Genomic DNA, 13,610 nt, shown 5'->3' on the forward strand with positions numbered 1-13,610 from the left:
TATATAATATAGACATAAGAAATAGTCATTGCCTATAGGGCAGATTGTGGAATCACAAAGAGTAAAAAAAATGTTATGGAATATTGTAAATTTTCATCTTGAGATCTAAAAATAATTTGCTACTTCTTCCATAATAATGGCCATTACCATAACTTGTCCATTCTTCAAAGCAGATGTAAGGAGTAAGAACAGACTTTTATGAATATGAATATAGTTATAAAAATGTGCGATATCATTTTTACTACTTTGTAATATTATATATTTAGTAATATATTAAAGTTTATAGTAAAACACAGTGGTATAGACATAAGATGTGTTAAATTTTACACCAAAAAAAAACAAAGTTAATTAGCTACAAACCTAATACAATAAAATACATTATAAATATGTATGTAACAAGTTTTTCAAATCTTTTCTACAAAAATAAATATTCATAATCCTTTAACATCATCATATTAATACAATACGGTGGCTTTGAGAAATAAAAGAAGCGAAAGCTTTGAATTATAATGAAACGACTGTGAGGTCTGTCAAAAAATCATATAATTAATTCAGCTGGTGTTATCAAGTACGTGAAAAACTCTAGAGGGTTCTGAAGAATTATTCCTAGGAATTTTTATATTCATTGAGATAACGCCTAGAGAAATTACGCTTTTGAAATATTTATAATACTTAAAGAAAGTAAGTAAATTATTTTAAGAGTTTTTAAGGTGTATTGAAAAGTACTTGGAATTTTTAATATCACTTTCTAATAAAACTTACCATAAAGCTGTTAAATATTCAGTACCATATCTAACGTTAAGAATATTCGATTTTGAAAATGAAAATATTCATAAAACACTAAATTGTTATTTAATAAATAAAGAATAAACCAAAAGCTTCAAACATATGTGTTGTAATTAATTAAGTATAATGTTTTGTACATTGATTTATTCAAATGATAAAGAGATACATTTGGTTCTGCGTTACAATTAAAAATACTTCTTTCGTATACTCATTGAATACATTTTAGTTGATTATTTATTTGCTTTATTTGTTATTATATGTTATGCATTCTATTTTGCAATAGAACCTAACCTGTTTCCAAACCAAAATTATTAATAATATCTCCTTAGTTATGACAAATGTTTAAGCCAAATACTACAATATTTTTAAACAAATCTTGAAACTCATAGTTCAACTTTTTGTATAACAAATATTAAGCTGATATGAGGCATACCTTTTAAATTTTGAGATTGTGCTAAGTAGTTTCTACCATATGGCAACTGACGTTTCTATCGTAAAGTTTGACATTCTTGGCAGTGCACATACCCTGAATGTTCCGACATATGAATGATATTTATGTTTTATCTTTATTAAAATTACATTGTTAAAATTTGCAGTTTTTTTACAGTTCTGATCGATCAATTATGAATTATATTTCCGTAAAAAGTAGTAAAACCCTTATAATAAATTAGTAGAGCCGAAGTTTTTAAGGTTGGTAACATATTTCTATCTTTAATATTTCTTTTTGTTTCTATTTATCCTTATCCTTTCTTGTTACATTTTCTATGGATATGGTATTTGTGACAAATTGATGTATTTGTCCTTTTTGTATTATTGCATTGATTTGTGTTATGTGTAATAAGTTTAACCTTTATAGGTCTTTTTAGCTGATATATCCATTCCTTCTATTACTTCCAATAATTTGTCCCTATAGATGATTATATTAATTTATAACCTTTTATTTTATACCTTCATTTCTTTTCTACTATGTATTTACGTATGTACTGTATCAGTTACTGATTTCCTTTTACAAGTAAACATTGATTCCTATTTTTAATATTTGTGTACCCATCATCTCTATTACTTGAAATAATTGGTCTATATTAATATTGGATCATACTCTATTATTTATTACTCAAGTAAATTTTTTATTACCCATTTTAACGTATTCATTAGTAATGCTATTAATCAGTAATGTTTCTTTCACGAGTCCACACTGCAAGAAACTGCCAAGAAACAGGTGTACCATAAGGTAATGTCCTTGGGTCAGCATTGTATTTATTCTATACTAGAGATATCCCTAGATATGTAGGAATAACATGGGCCACATTTACTGATGATATTGCAATAGTCGCTACAAGTAACAATATTGAGACAACTGTAAGTGGAGTACAAGCAACTGATTGGACTTATCAATGGTGAATAAAATTGAATTCTACAAATTATACACATGGATTTTGCATGCAAAAACTTCCTAAATATGTCATGCGCAAAACTTTGTATGAGTGTCAAAAAAATGTGATGGTTGCTTGGATGACAAATCGAATTAACACTCCACAATAAATTGTTATTATACAAGCAAATATTGAAGTTAGTGGGGACCTACGGTTTGCAATTATGGGATTAAATAAAGAAAATAATATTAAAATGATCCAAACTTACCAAAACAAAGTTCTTTGCAGTATTGTTAACTTCCCATGGTACATTAGAAATGAAGAAATCTATAAAAATCCAATCATCGAAGAAATTAAATGGATTTTGAAGAAGCATCAAGAAAAATTGCGTGAACGTAAAAATGTCACTAGTCAGTATTACAGCTGCTTGACAATAGTAGACTTACCCGAATCTTGAAGAGACTAACTACGTTCCTTCAAAGGGCTTTGCCCCAATTATGCATGAAAGTGTGCCGTGTTTTAAAACCATGTAGAAAGCACCAGTACATCGATCAAATGCTAATTTAGTTTAGGTGTGAAAACAGGTCAATTAAAAAGTCCCCCGCCTAGCACAGTAAAACACATTTTTTTGGCAAAATTCGTTTTTTTATTCAACATAATTCCCTTAGGGTAATACAGCGACCCTCCAACTTTTTGATACCATTTTTGTAGTACGATTTGTCCTTTGCTTCAAAATAGGCCTCAGTTTCGGCGATCACCGCACTCGACGAAAATTTCTTCCCATTCCCGAGGATTCTTTTAAAATCTGAAAACAGGAAATAGTCGCTGGGTGCCAGATCTGGAGAATACGGTAGATGAGGAAATAATTCGAAGGCCAATTCATGGATTTTTTGCCATCGTTTTCACTGACTTGTGACAGGGTGCATGCACGTTCAATAACGCTATGTAATAGTCCCTGTTGATGGTCCTTCCTTTTTCAAGGTAGTCAATGAAAATTATTCCATGCGTATCCCAAAATACAGACGCCATAACCTTGCCACACGACTGTTGCGTTTTCCCACGCTTTGGAGCGGGTTCATCATGTGCAGTCCACTCAGATGACAGTTGATTGGACTTCGAAGTGAAATGATGGAGCCATGTTTCATCCATTGTCACATATCGATGCAAAAACTTGGGTTTATTACGCTTAACCATCTTCAAACACTGCTCCGAATCATCAACTCGTCTTTGTTTTTGGTCAAAAGTGAGCTCGCGCGGCACCCACTTTGCACAAAGCTTTCTCATACACAGATATTCGTGAATGATATGATGTACACGTTCAGTTGATATCTTTAGAGTGTCTGCTATTTCATTCAAATTCAATTTAAAATGATTCAAAATTATTTTGTGGATTTGTTTAATGTTTTCGCCGGTAGCAACCTATTTTGGACGTCCACTGCGTTCACCGTCTTCGGTGCTCATTCCACCACGTCTAAACTTAGCATACCAATCCTTGATGGTTGATTTTCCTGGGGCAATGTCCGGAAACTCGGCATCAAACCAAGTTTTTGCTTCAACTGTATTTTGTCCCTTCAAAAAGCAATATATTTTCAGCACGCAAAGTTACTTTTTATCCATTCTTTTCACAATAATAAAAGTTGCTTTACTCAAAATGCTATAATTCACAAACTAATGATCCGACAGCTGTCAAATTGATACACGCATCTTTTGAGGGTTAGGGCTAACTAAAAGACATATTTATTTAATTCTAGTGCCAGACCGGGGACTTTTCAATTGATGTGTTATCTTAGATCTGGACTTTAACAACAATATGAAGAAAAAATTACTAAATAGTTGTTACTAGTGAATAGTTGTAATATATGTGTAACATGGCTTTAATAGAATACAAAGATGGATACCAGTAAAACAAAAAAACTTTATGCCTTACCTCTGCAGGACCCTTCATTTAGCCTACATGATAATTCGTTGGTATATAATTTTTTTCCATATTTCTTTAATGAGTGTTGATACATTTTCTTAAATTTAAAGTCAAATTATATAATATAAAATACAGAAAAAATAAACGTACTTGGATGAATTATGAAAAATAAATATTTTATTTCTCTTATCGCTTGTTCTACTTCAAGATATTTTTCTTTTCTCTTCAAATTATCCAACTAATTAAACAGATGACTTCGGTATCTCCTTCCTGTTTCAACAGTAACGCCCACTGCTCCCGCTGAATCTCCCACGAAAAAGTCAACTACCCTTGTTTAGATGGTAAAAGGCAGTTTTTAATTAACGGACAGGCCTGGCGATGGCAACCCCGAAAGCTCGCTGAAATCTTTGTCTCCGGGGGACTCTCGTTACTTAGAAGATATGAAGGGGTGGAAGGATACGAGAGATGGGGGAGACCATCGGGGTGGAATCTTGTTGCCGTCGGAGCGGCGGGTGTGGGATTGGGTTTTGTTAAAAGTTAAGCGAGCCGGATTAATCTTATTGTTTTTAATTCGTCGTTTCATTATGGGATTTTAACTTTTCCTCGACTTAGTTTTATGGAATTTATAATTTATTAAACATATATACAAATATATAGGACGTTTCGGCAGAATTTAATCTAATATCTTCAGGTCTTGCTGTCTTTTGTTCCACTTTCCACTCATTACACGAGCAAATATTCAAAAATTTTCTTGTAATGTTTCAGATGTGTTGAATTAATTAACCGAAATCTAATTAATTTATCAAGAAAAAAAAACAGATTGACATTAGATTGGTATTCGTTCCACAGTTACTCAAAGCGTTTATTATTGTAGTTAAGTGGATTTAAAAGTATTGCAGGTGAAGCTGTGAGATCAAGAAAGATGGATTGAATCTGTTTAATGACCCCTAGTCATAAACTATTCCAAGTAAGTAACATTCAAGCTTTGAAAAGCATCCCTAGTCCGTGGATTCCCGATACATGCATCACAATTGAAAGTGGAAGGCCACCAAAGCTGAACTGAAATTGCTGTGAGTTAACATTGTCTATTGGAATCTGGACAGAGCTCGCAGTTCAGGGTGATTGACCAAAGGCGGATTGCAGTAGCTCAGTTTCTTAGCCATAGACCATTGGAATATGGAGTCGCTAAAAATTTGGAAAATCATTCCGTAGATAGGTACCATGGACATTTCAGTACAGAAAGTGCCATTTCGAAGGCAAACTGGCAGTTCAAGGTACAATCGATGCTCAAATATAATTTTTATTACAGTTATAAGCTGTCTAGATGGAATAATGACAACGTACATCGCTGTAACCGTTTTTTAGGAAGGAGATATCATGCAATAAGGCGGTCTGTTGAAAGTTCCTGATTGGTAAACAATTGAGACGGGTTGGTCTCTTTTCTAATAGACCCTCAATGTCGCCATTGTATCGCCATTCAACAAGTCGCTTATCTATTCTAAACCCTTTCACATATTATAACTGACGCCTGGACAGAGTTTGCAAATTGTGCAGATTTCACAGGTCACCACGTTTATTCTAAGTTATAATACGCATCCACAGAGGTGCCATAAATTGTTGCAGAAGGAGCAGAAGATCTGTAGGAGATGATACACATTCAAAGTGTGTATTTTTTCTCTTCCGGCTACAAATTATTTCGCAAACATGTGTTTGGTTTTAAAAAGAATTATTTACGGACAATTTAAATTAAATTTGCGGTATAGTTGAATGATACGAGACTATTTCTTGGAGAGGACTTGAGCCAATATAATGCCCATTATTGTTAATATTTTATTATTTAAATAATTAAGTGATTAATTTTTTTTTCTGTAACCGCCTTTACCACAGAAACATTTTTAAGTCTTAGTATTAATGATTTGTTCCGTAAATAGTGAAACGAGAGGTGCATTTCTTTATGCTCTCCTGTAGTATTAATGAAAATGTTTTTTAAAATTATTTGAAAAGCTTCCCATAACTTCTGAATTTACACTACCCATATACAGCTTTAAGATTATGTAACGCCAGTTATTATATGTCTCCCAAAGAGCGTACTGGCATTTTTATATTCCGCAATCTCCTCCACCTTAACTGGAGTACAAGGAGGGTCCAAAAATTTGAAAGGAGCCTCGCATTATATTATAATTTCCATGACGTTCATGTAAGTTAACGCAGATTGTGCGTACAAACTCCGCGTTCCCACTGACTTATAAAAAGAACCAATTTAAAAGATATATTATTTGAATTCCTTGTGGGACTCAAGGTAAAATATTTTTGAGGCTGATTCTTTTCTATTATTGGCTTGCTCAAGCTCAGTTAGATCATGAGATATCGATCGAATTACAAAATGAACATTGATGGCATGATAACGGCCAAATAGATGAAGTTAAAACGCAATATCAACTTTACACACCACGCAGAAAAAATATTGATAAACATTATAATATAACAAAGCATTTATCGGCTTTTTTCAGGAATGAGCTATGTAAAAAGATTACACTTCATAATATCATCAGATTTCTGCTTGTACGATGACAGCTTTTTTCAACGCTCAGTCTTAAATGCATCAATTCCGTCTTCTAATGCTTACATTTTGTTTTGTCTTCAGTTTTCCCATTTTAATTTTTTTTAATTTCTCTAACCGTTCTTTGTTATCTTAGGCTGAAAAGTCCCGAATGTAACAAATAAAACGCGTTTTTTTTTTGTTCAAAATTGGCTTTATTCATGTAGTTAATCGCCATCAAGAGCTCCACAATCATTTCGGCGCCGCTTGAACATTTCAATACCACTTGTGTAGAACGATTTATCATTTGCCTCAAAATAGGCCTGTCACCAGTAGCATTCATTCATTGTCATATGTCGATGTAAAAATTCCAGTTTGTTACGTTTAAACATGACGAAACATTTCTCAGAATCATCAACATGTTCTTGTTTTTGGTCGACATGAGCAAACGCGGCACCCATTTTGAAAGAGATTTCTCATAGCTGAATGCTCAACTTCAAATTTCGATAATTCAAAACGATTTTGTGGATTTTGTTGATGTTTTCTGGTGATCCTTCTGGACCTCCACTGCGTTCTGCAGCATCAGTGTCCCTACGAGCACGATTAAAGTCGGCAAACTAACGTTTCGATTCATTGTTTTGAAAATAACAAAAGTAGTGACACTCTCGAATATAATGAAATTTTAACGGCTTTCATTTGATGGTTGGTACTTATTGAAAAAGTGGTGAATGCAATAAAACTAGCGCCATCTATGTGTTAGGTCCGGTACTTCAACCCATATGTTATAACGAAATAAGCAGTTCCAAAAATCCGTAACCAATGCACAGTCCTATACACTTTCAATAACTTGAAATTAAGAAGAAATATACACATTTCCATATTTGATAGATTTTAAGTCTTTATTTACATATTTATAACAATATTTTCGGTAAGATTTAATTAAATGTCGCGTGATGACTAAACGCACTTTCTTTGAAAGCACAAAATGACTAACAATAATAAAAATCAGAGAAGACGTGCGGTGCAACGATCATAAAACCTGGACATTTGATGATTGTGATAAAATATGGCAACGGAATAATTTGGTATGATTCGATGAATCATCGTTTACATTGTTTCCTACAAACGGCCCATTTTATGTATGGAGAACTCCAAAAGAAACTTATGATCCGGACGACCTGTTTTCTACAGTTAAACATGGAGAAGATTCTATTATTATTGTGACATTTTAATACCACTGATCGGATTACTGCAAACGAATATATCGAAATACTCACTAATGACTAGAATATTGCTACCAAATACTGCTATATTCCAAGATGATAATGCGTCCATGGACACAACCAAAAATGTCAGTCTTGGTTGAGGGATCAACAAAATATCATCAAACATATTCCCAATCATAACCCACAGCACAATCGCCAGACCTTAATATAATTCAACCGTTATGAGGAATTTTCGAACAGAAAATAATGCAAAAGCATCATCATCATCATTTGAAGCTACTCGGACACTCTACGAATCAATTCTGCGAAGAATTCCAGCTGTTATAAGAGGAAAGGGCAACTCAACACCTATTAATTAATAAATATTGGGTATATATCAAGTGTTAATATTTTTTTTTAAATTAAAGTTAATAATTTTGTCCATATCGTGTATGTAAAATTGGTATCAATATTGTGAGAGAAGGATTCATCACCCCATCTACCTTAAATCCGCTAAAACTATTAAAATATCTTGTAAGTATAGCTTTATATAGATTATTTCTGTACTATTAACCACTCTGACAAAGTAACCCTTCTAGTAAGTCCGCGTTCTCCAGTTTTATTGCCTTCGCCGTCTCTTGAGCGCCCGGTTCTCTCCGAGCGATTTTATCTCGCGCCCCAGCACCATCAATTTGTAAAATGGCACCGATATCGTATACGTTTCAAAATACGGAGTCGACGAACAATAAAGAGCGAACAATGGTTAAAATGGTCGTATACCTTCGATTGCCATTACGTTTCTTTTTTATTGTTCGAGAGAACATTAGTGGAATACCATCAGAAATCGCTTACCGTTGTTTCTGAAACGTCTCTAACAGATTTTAGGTTTTAGACCTGTTTCTTAATTAAACCAAATCAAGAAGATCGTAAATGATAAGCTAATTGAATAATTCAATGAAGAGTGTTGGAATTTCAGAGTGCTGTCTAATCTGAAGACTGATGTTATCAGTAATTAATGGTCATGATTGTTGTATACAATCAGATTTCTTCAACTTTGTAATTTGTTTTTTCTTCACTCATCCTTGAATATATTGGATGCATGCTTGTTCTCATGTTTTTTTATATTAAGATATGTTTGTTTAGATATTAATATCAATGGGCACATTATAAAAACAATTATCCATTGGAATCTATAATATGTAATATATATATATATATATATATATATATATGAGATGAGAACATATTTCTATAATGTGTTTATGTTCTTTAGGCAGTATCAGAAGAACAGACAGAGGGTAAACTTATCTTTTTGGTAAAATTCAAAAGAAACAACATTAAGAGAAATGAGCAAAAACGTGGAAGAGTTACATTTAAGGCAGCAAGTGTTAAGGATTCTGAAGAGATAAATGAGATAAAAGATTCTAATAGTAATTTCCCAAAATAGCGCTTTTATAGTATCTGCATTTTTACAACTTTATGTATACAGTGGTGTTTTGAGTCTTTTTGTCATATTGCTGGCCAGTGTTTGTTCACATTTATTTGTTACCAGTACCTGGCGTCTGGCTTATTTTAAATATGGAAAAACCAGGCCATTATAATAGGCCATCGGTTAAAAGAGAAAGTGAATGGAAGATGCAGTATGAGTTCAATTTTCGCATGACTTACATGCCATCTTAAATAGGGAGAACCGAGGTGTTCCGATCCTCTTTCACAATTGTAATTCAGGGTCGAGAAGTCTAGAGAGTTAGATAGCTTATATTAACGATTGATTCACTTAAATTGTAATTAATAGTGTAAATAAAGTAAGTAGTGCAAAGTAAAACTATCTCATTAATTCGCAAAAAATTCTAGCTGAAATCGTCAGCTGTGAGAAACCAGCGCGCAAAGTGAATTAGCAATAAACGAATAAACGGGCTCTAATGGCAGGTCGCTACGAGACTTATCAAAGAAGTTCTCCCACGACGAAGAGAGAACTAGCTTTTCTATTAACAACAAGTATCCAGTAGAATCAATGAAAAAGTCAATAAAAAAAGAGCTAATATTTACCAAGATAACATAAAATAGTATTTCACTATTGATCAATTAAAATGTTGTTCATTTTACCCTATTAAATAAATAAATAATATTGAAAAATATAGTTTCTAAATTCTCCTATAATAATGTACTTTGTTATTTACGATGATATTACAAACAAAACATTATACCATATAATTACATGTTATACATAAATTCGGTACATTATTTTGAAGGTTGCGAATAGGACGGCAAAGCTATAACATTAAAAACCAGTTGAATGAACTACTCACGGCTGAAAGTAGTCGAATGAGATAATCAGTAGTAAAAAGTAGTCAGTTCCTAACAGTCGATAGTTGTTTTCAGTCAATAATTCCCAACGCCTAACTATTACATGCCATTAGACTTCTTTAGAACATATTTAATTTGCCTTTATTAATTATCACTTATTTGCAAACCTAACAAGATGTGTGTAAGCAACATGCCTTGATTTATTTATTGAATATATAGCTTTATTTCGATATTAATATGAAAGAACACGTTATTCATATTGTAGTCTATTGGAAGTTCTTATCAGCTACTTTTCGAATAGTTTTTAGCAGATCTTTCAACTTAAGGTTGAATACTGTCATGTATACCTTCGGATAATTGTAATATATCGATTTTTCATCAACAGTAACAAAATAATTATAAAACGCCCTGTTTTGGATGCTTAAGCAACATCTTAGAAAGAACATAAATTCATGTTTAAAAATCTTTAGGTTTTAGTTCATGTGTTTTTTACTTGCTCTTAAATCATTTCAAATAGAATTATAAGAACGTAAGATATTTCAAATTCATAAATCATTTCATATTCATTTGTCTACTGAAAATTGAAACCTGAAGGTATCATCTACATTGTGTATTATATACCAAACTTATATACTGAATAGTGTAAAATTTCATTTTCAAACATGCAGGGGACCTTAGCGTATGTTTTGCCTAATAATGATCGAATATGGGTTTCATGTAATTATTTCTTATTTGTAACGATGAGGTATAATATAATTTTCAGCCAGTAACATAAATAGAATTTTCAAAATAGGACATTTCAACGTAATCTATCATAAAGGCTTTGTAATTTAACAATCCATAGCCAATGTTCGGAGAGGGTGTCCAGTTCTCAATATGCAGCAAACAATATGATATCACTGTCAAGTCTCCTATATTCAAATCACGCTCTATGATTCTTATACATGACTTTTTTTAACTGCAGTTGGTCCACTGCTTATTACTTCAGCCAATGCCAATTTCATTTCTTTTAGCAGTGACTCCAAACAGTAGAACTCCTGCACTTGCTCTAACTGGATCAAGATTTACTTCTTGAGGTATATGATAAAATAAATCCAAGAATGTAATTTATTTATTATTCAGGTTAAGCTGTTGATTTATACTGAAATTGAGTGACTAGTTATTAAACCGTACAAAAATTGTATACCACTTACAAACATCCAGTACATCTAGTGAGTGACGTCATCGTATTATTTGGTTCATCATGTTACTATCATCTTTAAAATGGATGAGATGTACTCACGTGGGTTGTTTCTTTTTTTTATAAATGCCTACTGTCATTAGCCTATCACTACTAATCCTGCAAGTCAAAGTAACATAAAATGATGTAACCTCACTCGTAATAATTCCATATCAGTTGTTCAATAATGTTCATCATTAGTTAAGTAAAACACAGTTTTAATATTGTAAATACACTATATGGTTCAATAGAGTATTACTGAACTTCAGTACATTTGTGATCTACTAAATCCTAAATTAGCAATCCGGAAAAGAGTTGATTCAATTCCTTTCGTGCATTGTTACAGATGTCAGAACAACTACCAGCCAGAGGGAGCTAAATTTCCAATGTAACAAAATATTTTTGTATATATGTCCTACTAAAAACTGTTTAATTGAAAATCGCGAGAGTTTTGTCTTTCGATATATCTTAAGTAGACTACCCGGTCATTATTTTACCATCAACAAATTCCAAAAATATTCAGGGTCTATTAATAGATAGTTTTCGCGCTTTACTCTAACTTTTTTCGTACGATTTTGGTTGGCAGATACTTCGTGAAACTTCATTGGCAATTCTGTGAAGTGACGTTGATTTTTGGTTATTGGATTGTGATAAGTGGATTTTCGAGTTTGCTACAGTAGTTTTCTCGGCGTTTGAGTCAGGTAGTCCTATGAGAATATCGTGCCAAATTTTATTTCCCCAGAATTTATAGAATAGTCTATAAAATTCCTCATGGTATACACGATAGACATTTTTTCAGCAGTTGGGGAATTGATAACAAATAATATTAGGAAATTGGTAACTCAATTAACATTTTTCATTGTATATTATGTGAATAATATTTTAATAATATTAAATAAAAATACATTATGTTAAATGTTATATTTAATGAAATTAAATTAAATTTATTATTTAATTTTATTATTTTCAGATTAAATATTACTTCGGATTGAGTGTCATGACTAGGACAATATAGGAATATATACAGTGACATAATTGCTATGCCTCCGTGAATATACTGTAAGTATTTATTTTACTTATTTGTTATACTGAGTTCTTTTTCTAAACAAAACTTTTATTGCAAAATTGTTACATACATTTTTTAGTACATTAAAAGATAATACAGATAAATATATCGTAGTATTAATGTTATTTTCTATACTAAATGAACAGTTATATGATAATAATATTTAGGAAACAATGTTCCAATACCTGTAAAGTTAATACAAATTGCTCCAACATTTACCTTATTAGTTCGCAGAATTTTAAGTTCTAAAAATATTAATATTTGTGTCCAAAAAACTGTTTAATTTATTAGTTTTATGTTATCGAACATAAAAATTGTCACACAGTATTGTCAGTGTTATAGCTTTCTTATACTTTGAACATGAATACTTTAATGTTAAACTTCAAAACATATCAATTACGTAAAATCGCCCGAGTCTGACCTTTGGATAGATCTATTATTTTTATGCCGAAGACGAAAATACAAGCAAGAAAATTAAAAACGATCAATGGGAATGGAAACCACATACATTAGAGGCGCATCACAATTCAGTTTCAATTACGATCAAATGAACTGAAAAACGGACAGAAGCAGAACCGAAACCCGTAATAATCGCAGAACTGGCAACGATTCCAAATCGTACCGATGTAATGCGGCAAAAAAGAGAAGAAGAAGAAGAACGTTCCGACTGGTACCGTCGACGAGCGGTCACGAAAACTCTCGGCGCATTTCCAATTCAAATTCGATAAGTGGTAGATGAAACGGATGATTCCTCTAGGATAGATTTCAGGTATAAGTGGCCAGTTTCATCACTGGCGATTATCTACGCAACTCTCTCTCCATCTTTTATATCTCCCTCTCGTTCTCACGCATATATAATGGAGTTACATATTCTGTTTCCTTTGGCTATTAAAACGATATTCGATTATGTTACGCGTGTATTAGCTAACTATACTATCTCCAGATTGATATTTTAATGATATACACACGCTCATTGTACCTGAAGATATACACCATCGGTCTGAAAACTTATTAAAATGCAGAGTAAAAGTAATATGGGTCTTAGTTTTATTTTATAGTTTCATTTAATGACGGTTTAATGGTTTATAAGTCCTCCGATAATAATGATAATTTTTTATTTGCTACTTTACCACATTGAGCCGACCCTAAAGCGTAATAAATACATTTTTGGCTCATTCACACCAAGGTTCTATGAGC

The 13,610-nt window shown here is 32.3% G+C and overlaps 1 protein-coding gene across 3 annotated transcripts in view; it reads left to right on the top strand.

The window, feature by feature from the left end:
* The window catches only part of Prosap (SH3 and multiple ankyrin repeat domains prosap), a 292,925-nt gene that overhangs the window by 162,237 nt on the left and 117,078 nt on the right, over window positions 1-13,610 (top strand). For all 3 annotated transcript variants that reach the window (XM_076401310.1, XM_076401313.1, XM_076401311.1), the window contains one exon: window positions 12,318-12,406. The gene's annotated coding sequence lies outside the window, so the exon portion shown is untranslated. The remainder of the gene's footprint in view (window positions 1-12,317; window positions 12,407-13,610) is intronic.

Source organism: Rhynchophorus ferrugineus, unplaced genomic scaffold (assembly GCF_030347505.1).
Source record: "Rhynchophorus ferrugineus isolate W39M unplaced genomic scaffold, kcgeb_rfMv2 rfM3, whole genome shotgun sequence".
Classification (NCBI taxonomy): domain Eukaryota; kingdom Metazoa; phylum Arthropoda; class Insecta; order Coleoptera; family Curculionidae; genus Rhynchophorus; species Rhynchophorus ferrugineus.